This window comes from Egretta garzetta, unplaced genomic scaffold (assembly GCF_000687185.1).
Source record: "Egretta garzetta isolate BGI_Z169 unplaced genomic scaffold, ASM68718v1 scaffold55, whole genome shotgun sequence".
Taxonomy (NCBI): Eukaryota; Metazoa; Chordata; class Aves; order Pelecaniformes; family Ardeidae; genus Egretta; species Egretta garzetta.
In genome coordinates this window covers 1,823,316-1,837,487 of record NW_009259863.1, presented here as the reverse complement: position 1 = coordinate 1,837,487, position 14,172 = coordinate 1,823,316, and positions in this window count along the sequence as shown.

Here is a 14,172-nt window from a genome sequence, read left to right as displayed (position 1 = left end):
TGAATTGCTTTTTCTAATTTCTGCTTTAATTGATTATAGAAAGACAAAACCAAGTATGTTCAAAAATGCCTAATACTCTGGAACAAAACAGTTTTTGCAGGTTGGTTATCACATCGTTGTATAATAGAACTTGAAATAAGAGGGATTTTATCTCCCATTCTTTTGAGGAAATACTGAAAGGTAAGATGTCTGTTTAAAAAAAAAAAAATGACAAGAGGAACATGTAAAATATGGTCATCTGCAACTATGCAGTCAGTCTTCGCTAACCACACAATGATGCTACACAAAAACACATGGGAAAGCCAAAGCAGTGAAAACACACATAAAATGAAGGTTACTGAGTTTCAAAGACTGACGGTTATGGCACCACTCAGTGGGGGTTTGTTTCCTGTACATGGTTGACAATAGAAGTCAAAGTTTCATTCTGCTTCAGCTACCTACTGTTTGTTAGCTATAAGAAGTCCCTGAGTAGTTACCCCTGAAGAATTTCCATTGCAGAAGGAAAGTGCTCAGTTTTTAAGTTATTAGGGATGAGGTTCTGACCAGAGGACAGGAGAAAAAGGCTCTGTTCTGCTCTCATAAAAACAGAAACAATCTCTTTTAGTTCTTTCCAAAACTATGCAGGATATTGGGTGTGCAAAGACTGTAAAGAAAAGTCTCAGTAACTAAACCCTGAACACCCATCCACCCATCTATGTGTTTTGGTATGAAAAAATTTCTAGGAATGAGGAAGCACATTTGAATCATAAAATCATAGAAAGGCTTGGGTTGGAAGAGAACTTTGAAGATCATCTAGTTCCAACCCCCCTGCCATGGACAGGGACATCTTCCACTTAGATCAGTTTGATCAAAGGCCCATCCAACCTGACCTTGAACGGTTCCAGGGATGGGGCATCCACAACTTCTCTGGGCAACTTGTTCCAGTGTCTCAGAATTCTCATCATAAAAAATTTCTTTCTTGTGTCTAATCTAAATCTATACTAATTCAGTTTGAAACTGTTGCCTCTTGCCCTACCGCTACAGGCTTTGGTAAAAAGCCTCTCTATCTTTCTTACAAGCTCCCTTTAAGTACTGATATGCCACAATCACAGTAAGGTCTCCAATGAATGCTCAGAAAGTGCAGTACAACCCTGAGTGCTTGACCTTGCTTACTACCATGCAAGGTAACCAACTTGAACATTTTTTGCTGAACAACATACCTGATTCACAAGCTTAATATGGCTTTTTCATTAAAAAAGGCTTTTTTTTTGAAGTCTTGAGCTCATGTTAAACAAATAGATAAGTAAAGAATTCTTCAGTAGTCCCCTAAACATATGCTGTAGGCACAGCTATATACTTCCAAGAAAAAAGTATTCACAGGTATGGTCATCTCATTTCAATTATCAAAACATCCAAGAAATCCACAAAGAAATTAATGAGAGAGAAAAAAATTTGGTCAGTGAAGGAAAAAAGGTATCTTTTGTTCTGATTACAATATTTTCACACACAACTTTACACTTATAAAATATACATTTAATAGAAGATTTCAGACTTCACAAAAGGGCAATTTTGTATACTTTAATTTCAAGTAAAATATTTTGCACACTTTAATGAGAATTTCACCTCTTTAATGTTAAACCGCAGATGGGAGATAGAGCTTAATTTAAATGGTAAAGACCTGTTGGGCCAAGTGACCTTTTCTTGTGCGAAAAATTTAAACGTCCTTATAAAATACATCTTTTTTTTATATAATTTCTGCAAAAGCCACACTGGGAAACCTAGGGAACTTGCAACATAGGTGATATTTCCATGAGAACAGCTGACAAATTTGAAGGTTAAATGACATCTGATGTAACCACAAAAAATGTAGATCCTTATTACAAAAGTTATTTTTCTTCAATTTCAGTCTATGAGACTTAGAATGTCTAGATTTAGGTTTCCTCATCAAATATGTTAATGTGATTGACATTAAGGGAAATAAATGCATAAATTCTTTGAAAAAAAACCAACAGAAAATACAGTTTAATTCACTTTAAATACATATACAAACATACATGTATATTTATATTTATGCATACATACATGTATGTAAAATGAAATATTTTTCAGAAATCTCTTTGATAATGTACCTCATCATCAGTCCTGTTGCTCACACTATTTCTGATACAAACCAGGGTGCTATTGGCCTTGGCCACCTGGGCACATTGCTGGCTCATATTCAGCCAGCTGTCGACCAACACCCCCAGGTCCTTTTCCACTAGGCAGCTTTCCAGCCACTCTTCCCCAAGCCCATAGCATTGCATGGGGTTGTTGTGACCCAAGTGCAGGACCAAGCACTTGGCCTTGTTAAAGCTCATACAAGTGACTTCAGCTCATCGATCCAGCCTGTCAAGGCCCCTCTGTAGAGCCTTCCTACCCTCAAGCAGATCAGCACTCCTGCCCAACTTGGTGTCATCTGCAAACTTACTGAAGGTGCATTTGATCCCCAAATGTTTGGAAAGAAAAATTATCACAGATTGTTAAACGTTTTTCTGCATTGCTTTCTTTTACAGATTTATTTTGTTACAAATTAGGTCAGTAAGTCAATCTGTTAACATTTTAATTACATACTTTTAATTATTAAATATTCTTCAGAAAAATTTCTTCTACTTACTTTTAAAAAGTATTTACAGAACTGTTCTATATTTTCCTTAAGAAAAACAGCACTCAATCTTGAGGCTTGATATGGTTAAGATATATAAAAGCAGTGTGCTTCTGAAGTTTATTACAATGAATGATCAAGAAGAGCAAAAAATGAACAATGACACTCAGTCTGAAGTTTCCATTTCCATCTCTGTGAATTGTAATGATTTGAAAGTTATTATTGGGTCATATTTTGAACAAACTCTTCCAGATCCAAATTTAAAGGTGTCTTCATAAATGCTTTAGATTATTGCAAGAGCTAGGAAATAGAATTTTTTTATACTGGGAAAAAGTAGTTTCAATGCATTGACTTTGACAATGTTACCTGTTAAATTATATATCTGTGCAAGCCTAGTACATCACTAGAGACACAAATGACTTCTCCTTAAAATCTGAAAGTTAATTTAATCTGCAAATATAATACTTAATTTACTATCCTATAATTTCAGACCTAACTCAGAATCATTTGTAGGTATACATTGTTATTTCTTTGCCTCCTCAAAAGCTGAATGTACGTTATGAATTAGTTGATGCTACTCTTATGAAATGAATACAATTTACTTTTAGCAAAATCTGTCCATCAAAGGAAATTTAAGTCCTGAAGAACAGTAAAAATTTCCACTTCCTGAGTGACACATATTAACATTTTGTCCTCTCAATTTTTTTTTGATAGTAGTTAATTAACAGGTGGATGTTATCTAAAAACTAGATCTTTTCAAAATGCAAGTTGCAATTACTGATGCAAAGGAGAATGGAGAATGCTCATACTCAAAAATCTAAAGAGACATGTAAGCAGCACATACTTGATTTTGTATGAGAGAATGACCTTGCTTAATGATCTTTTTTGTTCTCCTTTACCTATTGTTTTTTTCTTATATGTGGAAGGGTTGAATGCAAGATGATAACATTTCATGGAGACGTGAGTGTAAACTTTATTCTTCCTTGTAGTCTTAATGCTTTGCCATTTCCACATTTTTTTATATCCTTCGTGTGCTCACCCATTTCCTCCTTTCTTTCTCCTCCATGTGAGATCTTGGTAATGAACAATGTACAAGAAGGAATAGACAATAAGGTAAAACACTAGTCAAAAGATTACTTGGGTATAAGGTCCCTCGCAAGGCCTATCTCAACCTCACCACTGTACTACAGTATTTAGGTGATGATTAAAAATATTCTACATTTGTATGATCTTCCTGGAAAGTAAGTTGTTTTCTGGGAACAATAACTGGCACTCCATACAGGAAGGTCCTTGTTGATATATTTGTTCATTTTGATGTTATTTTATAATTTTTCTTTATTTTATCTGTGTCCCATCAACATACCTAGTTTCAACCAAAATTTAAGCAAAACATGGTTGAATTCCATTTATTATAAATCTTAAGTTAGTATCTTACCTCTTGTAAAATAGTATTTTCCTATGCTTTGGCTCTGGCATACAGTTGAAGGCTTTTTGTGTAGACTGGTCTAGTTTAAAAGTTTTTTCTACATTGTGGGATTTTTTTAAAATTAACTTTTAATTAAATTTTACATTAAATTGTTATAACTTTAGACTATGCAGTTTATATACGAAAATTTTGGGTTGCTGATTCCAGTGCAGGGCAATTAGGGTTACAGATGTCTTTATTCTATTACTTTAGGATGTTTGAGTATCTTTGACATAGTATCCATTAATATGAAATCAATGGGATTTCATACATCAGCAAAGGCTTTTGCTAAAGTGTACAAATCTATATACTCTATGAAATTTGTAGTTGTTAAGTGGTTATGTAGGAAAAATTTCACTGGAGATGCTATCTGGAAATTCCAACACTATTGTCTGAAAAACTATGTCTAAAAATACACCCTCTGTGACAGGGTCAGCATAAGCAAATCTCAATATATCTTTCTTGGTAAGGTTTTCCTTAGGACTTCTTAAGTAAGAAATATCACCTTTTTAGCCATGAATCATTAATCTTTATGACAAATCTATCTAGGAAACATTTGAACTATTGGATTTTTAGGTAGCTAGGTGTCTATGTCACTTTTATGGCCACATGGCATTTGGGTGAAAATACATGGGATATGGCATAAAGTCGTAAACAGAAAACAAATGTTCAAAACTCAGCGGAAAATATTGTAACTATTACAAGGGCACATAATTTTTCTCCTACATCATCAATTACTTGCTGCAACAAAATAAATAGATTTTCTGATTGGTTTTTGTGGTGCTTTCTTTAAAAGAAAATTCCATCTTTCTAGTCAATATTCTTCAAACAAAATAAAGAAAATATGTTCCTTTTAACATAAAGAAATGATTCTTTTGGGGAATGCCAAGAGGTTTTTAGTAATATCACTAACGGGGAGGAGCTGATTCAATTGCCTTCTTATTAAATCAGGCTACTAGTCACAGTCTGAAAACTCATAAATAAACTTCTGAGGCTATAAGAAATTCTCTGTATATATTAGCAGAGCTACAAAATTGATATCTTGATATACCTCTGTTTTTTGCAACTAATCCACCCTGTTCCACCAGTACTTTCCAAAAAAAAGATTAAGAAAATAGCTGTATGATGGTGAGGTTACACAGAAGTAAGGTAGGGACAAATAGAGGGACCTGAAAAAAGACGAAAAAACTTGGCTCTGACTCTATTCCCTCATTGACTAACAACGCAGAAGGATTGATCCTTTGTTCAGAAGTGAGTCTATCAGTGGAGTACTTACTGTGTCCTGAATATACATTTTACATGGCCCGAAAATCTGTGTCTGGCCAGGTTCTTCTGTTGTTAGACTTTTTTAATGATCCTTTTTGACTTGTTCCCAGCGGAACCAAAATAGATTTAAATATTTCTTTTGAATCAAACATAATAAACTGAAGTCAAAGGAACAAAGTATTACATTTGTGAGAAACTGTTCACAGCTAATTCACTGGGAATAAAATGGTTTAATTTTTAGGACAGTATCTGTTAAGGTACTTAACCAACACTATCTGAAGAAATTTATTTGAATGCATGTCAAGTTGACTAAAACCTATAAACAATGATAGAGACAGAGACTGCTTCGCCAGGAACCAGTGGACTATATATTATATTTGCTAGGCTAAGGATTTTTCTTTAAAAAAATCTGAATCCTTGGTTTTAAAGAAAGTTTTGTTGCAAGGTCACCTATCTTAGTGTTCTATGGGGCTTTGTAGAGCTACTTCATGAAAAGTTATAGGAACCCCTTTTCCAAGGGTCTAATTTCCTTGGAGCTAAGAAAACCAACATCATAGGACACCAAGATTCCTTCTGCTCTCCATCCTATCTATTCATTTTGGAGTGATATGTTAAGCAATGCTTCATTTCCCCCAAACACTCTGTGGTTATGTTATAGACTGTCTCAAATTATAACAACTAAGAATTAGTTTTTCAAGACTGAGTGCAAAAAGCATTTTAGCAATTTTCTTATTTTATGGAAAGCAGAATCAAAATAAATGAATAGTGGACATGTGATTGTGGCAGAAAATAATCACCCTTATATTGCCTATGTTGGTTGGGAATGTAAATACCGACAGAAGATGAGCTAGTAAAATGGCAATATAGAAGTTTGACAATGCACACAGCTTCCCAATTTTGTTTTCATTCTTCTATTAAAACCAAAAGCGTTATGAAATACACTATTTATGTTAACTGGAATTTGCTGAGTAATTTGACATTTATTTTTGTACTATATTTTGATTCATGTAAATTTATTTTCAAGTTTCAATCGTTTATTTAGATATGAGGGCCCAAATTTCATTGAAGCATAGCCAAAACAGAAATTGCTTTCTTTATTTCCCATTATGTTGAGTCTTTCCCTCTCACACTGAATGCTACCATGTTTATGGACATTTTTCCTTGTATTCCTATGTATAGATAGATTTTAAGTTCCTGTAATTCTTCCCCTTTTTCTGGCTTTGTTTTCTTTATCTTAATGTTTCACTGTGGCAAATTGCATTTTGGTTTTTGGTTTGGGGTTTTTTTTCTGCATAGCTATGTCTTTCTAAATGTTTTCAGGAAGAGTTGTTCAGCAATTTCAGATGACTAGTAGAAGAATTTTTTGTGTGAATGTTTCTGTGTGAAGGGGTACTTTTTCAAGCTTAACATTAAAATAAGGTTTTACATTAAAATAACTTCTCTGTTAATTCTCTTAATACTCTTAAAATTCTCTTAAAAAAAGGTGTTTGTTGGGGTTTTTTTCTTAGATGGATTTTATTTTCTTTTTAAATTAAATTGCTTTTATTTTTTTTTGTTTCACACTCTGTCATGGTCTTCTTTTCATAGCCGTTTCAGTTAGACCTACTTTTATCTGATTTGTACTACAATATATAATTGTACTACTAGACTCCAAGAATTTGTGTAATCAGTCTTTATTTAGGTCCCATACCTGAACAGAAAACAGTTGCATGAAACATAAAGGGGATTCATTTCCCACTTATATGACACTGGATTCCCTTATACCTGAATCAAAAGCATGCTATGAGTAATTTCCTTCAGGAGTTAGTTACAGATGTACAAATGCTATAAGGTGTGGGTAAATGGCTTCTGCCTTCCTTAAGTCAACTACTCTACAGAATACATTATTATGTGATTGCATCCAAATAAATGTGTTAATGTACAGAGAAACAGATCAAATCAGAGACATTTTTTAATGTAACATAACATGAAGAATATTTGGACATGTGAAACTGTTGTATAGATCACTAGTGTATATCACGGCAGAAATTATGAAATATATGAGTATTGTAAACACATTCATCACAACAGAGTTTCTAAATTACTTTGTATTTTCAATGACATTATCATTTACTTTTTTTAGAGCTATAAGTTTATCCACAGAACAGTTCATGCCTGGTAAATAAAATTAATTTACAAAATGTCAGAGTGCTATTTTCTAAAAAAGTTCTTTGTGACATATATGACCTAAGGAGGTCTACTACCGTTGAAAAAATCTGATTGTTTCAAACATCTAATTTCCTGTTAGAATTTTCCCAGATTCCCCTTTTTTTCAATATTACATAACATCACAATTCACCTTTGAAATGTGACATCAAGCATAGAAAATATATTCAATTAAAAAAAAAAAAGGGGTTTTGGTGTTACATGCTTGAACAATATAAAATGAGGAAAAACGCTCTGAAAAATACTCTGAGGACCTAATTCTTCAACTTCACAAAATCATGAGTGGCTCCATTCCAAAGAAGCTGGACAGGAAAATAATGTGATTCCTACTGAAGCAACTTGGTTACAGTCTAAGTGACAGAAGAATATTCAAGGTTTCTCTAAACACTAATGTTCTTCCAAATTATCTGCAGTTCTGTTCCCCCTTCCAAATATCTTTCCCTGAGTTTGCCCAACTGCAGACCAGTAACTATGTTAGGTGACATTGAGGTCCTCAGCAAGCAGTCTTAAAGATATGTTCATCTATTTCAGTGTCAAAGCAGCCATTCATTTTAATGAACTGGACATTTAGCCACTTTACCACACACTAGGACATTGCATAGAAGGATTTTGTTAAACGCAGCAGGTAACATCATCATTCTGTGTTATTTGCTACCCAGAGGTGGGAGAATAATATGCTCTTTTTGAATGTACTTTTAGTCAACTTTCAATGAACAACAAAAAAATAAGAAACAAGAAAAGTTGTAAAATGATTGACAACAGAAAATCTCTAACCTAAGTTAAATATATTTTCCACTAAGAAGCACCAACATGTTTCAACAATTTTACAATTGTCATCAATCTCGCATGGAAGAGATGTTGATACAGTGGTAGGCAGTGGTCAGGATTTGGTATAGTATTTGACAAAACGAAAAAAAGTAACTTCCAAGGATGTTTGGGAAGTACAATGGTGTGTCTTAAAATTGCACAATACTTAATAAACATAAAACAATGATAACCATAAATGCATCATTTTGTACATTTGTGTCGCGGTTTAACCCGGCTGGCAGCTAAGCACCACGCAGCCACTCGCTCACTCCCCCCCTCCCTCAGTGGGATGGGGGAGAGAATTAGAAAAAAAAAAGTAAGACCCGTGGGTTGAGATAGAGACAGTTTAATAGGAGAGAAGAATAACAATAGTGATAATAATAATGGTAAGATAATATACAGAATATATATAAAACAAGTGATGCACAATGCAATTGCTCACCACCCGCTGAACGATGCCCAGCCCGTCCCGAGCAGCGATCACTCCCCCCGAGCTGCGATCACTCTGCCCGCGACCGACTGATCGACTAGCTCCCCCCGAGCATGATGTTATATGGTATGGAATAGCTCTTTGGTCAGTTTGAATTAGCTGTCATAGCTGTGCTTTACTCCCAGCTTGTTATGCACCTGGCCGAGCAGGCGAAGCTCAAAAAGTCCTTGAGTAGTCTGAGCACTACTTGGCAACAGCTGAAAACATCAGTGTGTTATCAACATTCTTCTGGTACTAAATCCAAAACACAGCACTATGCTAGCTTCTATGAAGAAAATTAACTCTATCCCAGCCGAAACCAGGACAATTTGCTATTACAAATATTATTAGAGTAAGTAACAGGAAAATTACAAAAGCTTCTCCTAGCTGGAAGTTCTACCTTATAAAAAATAACTAGAATGAAAAGGAGAGACAAATTGACTTTTGAGTAAAGATTAAAAGAGCTAAGTAAGTTTAACAGAAAGGAGATGACAAAGTAGGTCATGTTATTCTACAAATATTTAAGGCTGTAAAATGTATGGAGAGTGATTATTTAGTGTGGTACATAGTAGAATAACTCTTATAAAAGATAAAAGAACCTTTGTACTTAATATCAGGGAACACTTGACAATAGGGAGATATAGGTGTCTGTAGAGACCTTTAAAGATAGATTTTGCATGGATTAAAAAATATTCAGTAGGGAATAATCTGATAGACCAGTCTAGAAATCTTTTCCATCTCACTTATGTAATCCCCTCTAATTTTTGTTTGAATAAATAGGATAAGGTGTGAAACATCCTTCTGAAGCCAAAGTTTGAGATCACTATGTCAATGTTTGAAAATCCTTAGGGAGATATTAGAAGGTGCTGGTATTATGTCTGACCCCATCCTAATGAATTTCTGTTAATTGAATCCTCATCTCCCTTTCCTGCTTTGCTCTGTGTATCCCAGAAGAATTCTGTAAGCTGTCAGCCAGATATCTGTATAATTTACTTGGGACTTGAAAGATATCCAAGGGCTGAAGCAGCACAAGTTCAAAAGGAATACTCATGCGAATCAGTAATTGTTTAATTCTCATCTGGGTAATGAAACAATGTAACTAGAAAGACCAACAGAGCAGGTGGATAAAATCTGGGTCTTTGGCATATCTGGAGTGGAAATCACCACTAAGAAATTGTCTATGATGTAGTAAGCTCTTATTAATTTTATTCTGATTGTTCATTGTCATATTTCAGCTCTCCTGGTTACAATGGCAAAAGGATCCGTTGCAGCAATAAGGAGACCCATCCACAGAGAAAAAGAACTTTTTCAAGTCCAAATTGCAATGCAGGGAAGAAATGAAAAATTGCAAAGGACCTTGGTAGATCTTCTCCAATATGAGAAAACCATGATGTACAGGAACTTGAGCTATTGTCTTAACTGAGGAAAACATAAGTTTATCCCATTGTGGCATTTCTAATTCAGTTGTCAGCTTTTTTATATAAACAAATTGCTGTTAACCAGATCTTCAAGAATGCTAAAACAACGTATTCCACTAAATTTCCATCCATTCTCTACCCTATGGCTTCTACAATTCTATTATTCCTACTATTCAAATCCAGTCAATACTATCTTATTTATGTATAATTTTATATTCACTGGAGTTATATCTGTACTTTCAAAAAAAAGTTCAGAAAAAATGTTAATATACTTTATTTAAAATTTTTCTTAAATAAAGTTTTGTAACTTATGCTCTTCTCTTTTTCAGTCCCACCCACTTTTTTTTATTATTATTTTATTTTGCTATGTTATTTTTGTATGGGTTCATATAAGAGAGCAAAATAAAATATGCCTTCTTTAAATTGCACAGTTTCAAAAATTATCATTGTCCTTACCTTTCCTAAAGGAGCTCACTGTATTGTTGGACACCTTCCAATATTTTTTTCCTCTGTTGGCCAATTTTACACTTTTAAAGTTTGATTGCATTAAAACAATTGTGCTAAAAGACACCCACGAGGTTATGGAATCCCCATGCTTCAAAAAATTGCCTTCAAAATAGGCCCCTGAGTAACCTGACCTAACACTGAAGTCAGCCTGCTTTGAGCAGAAAGTTTTACCACGTGAACATCAGGGCTCCCTTCCAAATTTTTGTATGATTCTGTGTGAAAGATTACCAGGAGAGTGTAGACTATTGTGTTCACACTGACACTCAAGTGGTTGTTTTGAGTGCCCAGATACCGGCAGAGCTCACAGACAAGGCTCAGGATGCTGGGTTCTGGCAGCAGAGAATAGCCAGACAGGGATTGTGTGTCTAGAAACTGGTGACCCCTGAACACAAAAAGTGTTATACTGAAGTGTCTTTATCTAATAGGTGATGAAAGTCTGGGTCACAATATACAGGGTTGAGGACCGGCCCTCTCACTTTTTCAGAGTGACAGAAAACATTGGTAATATCTATTATTGTGTGAGAGCTCAGCCAGGAGCTCTAGCACATCTTGAAACTGTGGCCAGTACTTATCAGCCCTGGTTATGAGTTTAGCTAGCCTTTAGGAAAATACATCAATTGTGGGAAGCCTGCCAAGCTGAAATTGGAAATATCCATGGACCATTTGGAAGGGTATTTGTGTGTAGTTTCACTCTTAGGACACAATTGTCACAAACATTATTTCAGTTTTTGGGTTGGGTGTTTATGAATGTCCAAGTTTATTCAGGTTTTTTTATGTAAGATTAAATCAGGTAGATCTTCCATTTTGGTAGAATCTATCCACTTTTTTTTATGCTAGAGTGGTGGGTTGACCCTGGATGAACACCAAGCACCCACCAAAGCCACTCTATCACTCCCCTCCTTGGCAGGACAAGGGAGAGAAAATCTAACAAAAGACTCATGGGTTGAGATAAGGACAGGGAGATCACTCACCAAGTACTGTCACAGGCAAAACAGACTTGACTTGGGAAAATTAATTTAATTTATTACCAATAAAATCAGAGTGGGATCATGAGAAATAAAAACTAAATCTTAAAACACCTTTCCCCCACCTCTCCCTTCCTCCCAGACTTAAATTTACTCATGAATTCTCTACCTTCACCCCGCTCAGAGGTACAGGGGGATGGAAAATGGGGACTGCGGTCAGTTCATCACATGTTGTCTCTGCTGTTCCTTCCTCCTCAGGGGCAGGACTCCTCACATTCTTCCCGTGCTCCAGCGTGGGGTCCCTTCCACAGCAGACAGTCCTCCACAAACTTCTCCACTGTGAGTCCTTCCCATGGGCTGCAGTTCTTCACAAACTGCTCCAGCGTGGGTCCTGTTGTGGTTTAACCCGGCTGGCAACTAAGCACCACGCAGCCACTCACTCACTCCCCCCCTCCCTCAGTGGGCTGGGGGAGAGAATCGGGAAGAAAAAAAAGGTAAGAGCTGTGGGCTGAGATAGAGACAGTTTAATAAGAGAAAATAATAATAATAGTAATAATGAGAATGGTAAAAGAATATACAGAATATACAAAACGAATGATGCACAATGCAGTTGCTCACTACCTGCCGACTGATGCCCAGCCTGTCCCAAGCAGCAATCACTCTTCCCCCTTTCCAACCAACTAACTTCCCCTGAGCATGACGTTATATGCTATGGAACAGCTCTTTGGTCAGTTTGGGTCAGCTGTCATAGCTGTGCTCCCTCCCAGCTTGTTATGCACCTGGCCGAGCAGGCGAAGCTCAAAAAGTCCTTGAGTCGTCGAAGCACTTCTTAGCAACAACTAAAAACATCACTATGTTATCAACATTCTTCTGGTACTAAATCCAAAACACAGCACTATGCTAGCTTCTATGAAGAAAATTAACTCTATCCCAGCTGAAACCAGGACAGTCCCTTCCACAGGATGCAGTCCTTCAGGAACAGACTGCTCCATTGTGGGTCCTCCATAATATCACAGGTCCTGCCAGCAAACCTGCTCCAGCATGGTCTTCTTTCTGCACGGATCTACAGGTCCTGCCAGGAGCCTGCTCCAGTGCAGGCTTCCCACAGGGTCACAGCCTCCTTTGGGTGCTTCCACCTGCTCTGGCATGGGGTCATCCCCGGGGTGCAGGTGGACATCTGCTCCCCCGTGGACCTCCATGGGCTGCAGGGGGACAGCCTGCCTCACCATGGTTTTCACCACAGGCTGCAGTGGAATCTCTGCTCCCGCGCCTGAAGGACCTCCTCCCCCTGCACTGACCTTGGTGTCTGCAGAGTTGTTTCTCTCCCACATTCTCACTCCTCTCTCTGGCTGTTGTTGCCCAGCAGTTTTTTTCCCCCTTCTTAACTATGTTATCCCAGAGACATGGCCCCCCATTGTGGGTAGGCCCAGCCTAGGACAGCGGCAAGTCTGCCTTGGAGCTGGCTGGCATTGGCTCTATTGGAGACAAAGAAAGCTTCTGTCAGTTTCTCATAGAAGCCACCTCTGTACCTCCTCAGCCACTACTAAAACCTTGCCACACAAACCCAATACAGTTAGAAGAAAAAATAATTCTCTCTCAGAAGTTTGAATTTCTATTGATTTGGACTTCCACATCCAGATTTCTTGGTTTCTTTTGAAGAATTCCAAACCAGACCCAAACAGAAGGGCTCTATGACACACCTCATTTTGTTTGATTGTTTTGTTGCTAATGCACATGAAACCAATGTCTTTATAAAAAAACACAAGAGGAATTGTTTCTATCACATGCAACAAACACACTTCTCTGTCACACAATGCATGCAGAGTCATGAAGAAATAGTAAATTAGCACAAGAACTCAGGAAAGGCAATTCAGAAAGGTGTTAGGTGAACTAGCCTTATTCTTTAACTACAGGCATGGATATTTAGCCAAACACAGAACCATATTAATGTAAAAATATTTTGTCTTGTTCTGTGTGAGCCAGTTCTGCTATAGTTCATTTATCTTCACGACGGTAGTGTTCTCCTCGATCCCATTAGTGTCAGGAGGGAACATGGAAAGGAATAGGAAAACTAGAGTGGTTAACATGTGTCTCAAAGGTTGGTGCCATCGGAGGGGCTTGGGGTTCTTTGACCATGGAGAGGTTTTCACAGCACCGGGCCTGTCGACAACAGATGGTGCCCAGCAATCTCAGAAGGGAAAAAGGATCCTCGCTCATGAACTGGCAGGGCTTGTAGAGAGGGCTTTAAACTAGGCCTGAAGGGGGGAGGGGATATAAACAGGCTCGCTAGAGAGGAGCCTGGGGGTGTCACCCCATTGCTGGGGGTGAAACCGATAGCCCAGCTCAAGTGCATCTACGCTAATGCACGCAGCATGAGCAACAAACAGGAGGAGCTGGAAGCCATTGTACAGCAGTATATCTATGATGTAGTCGCCATCACAGAAACATGG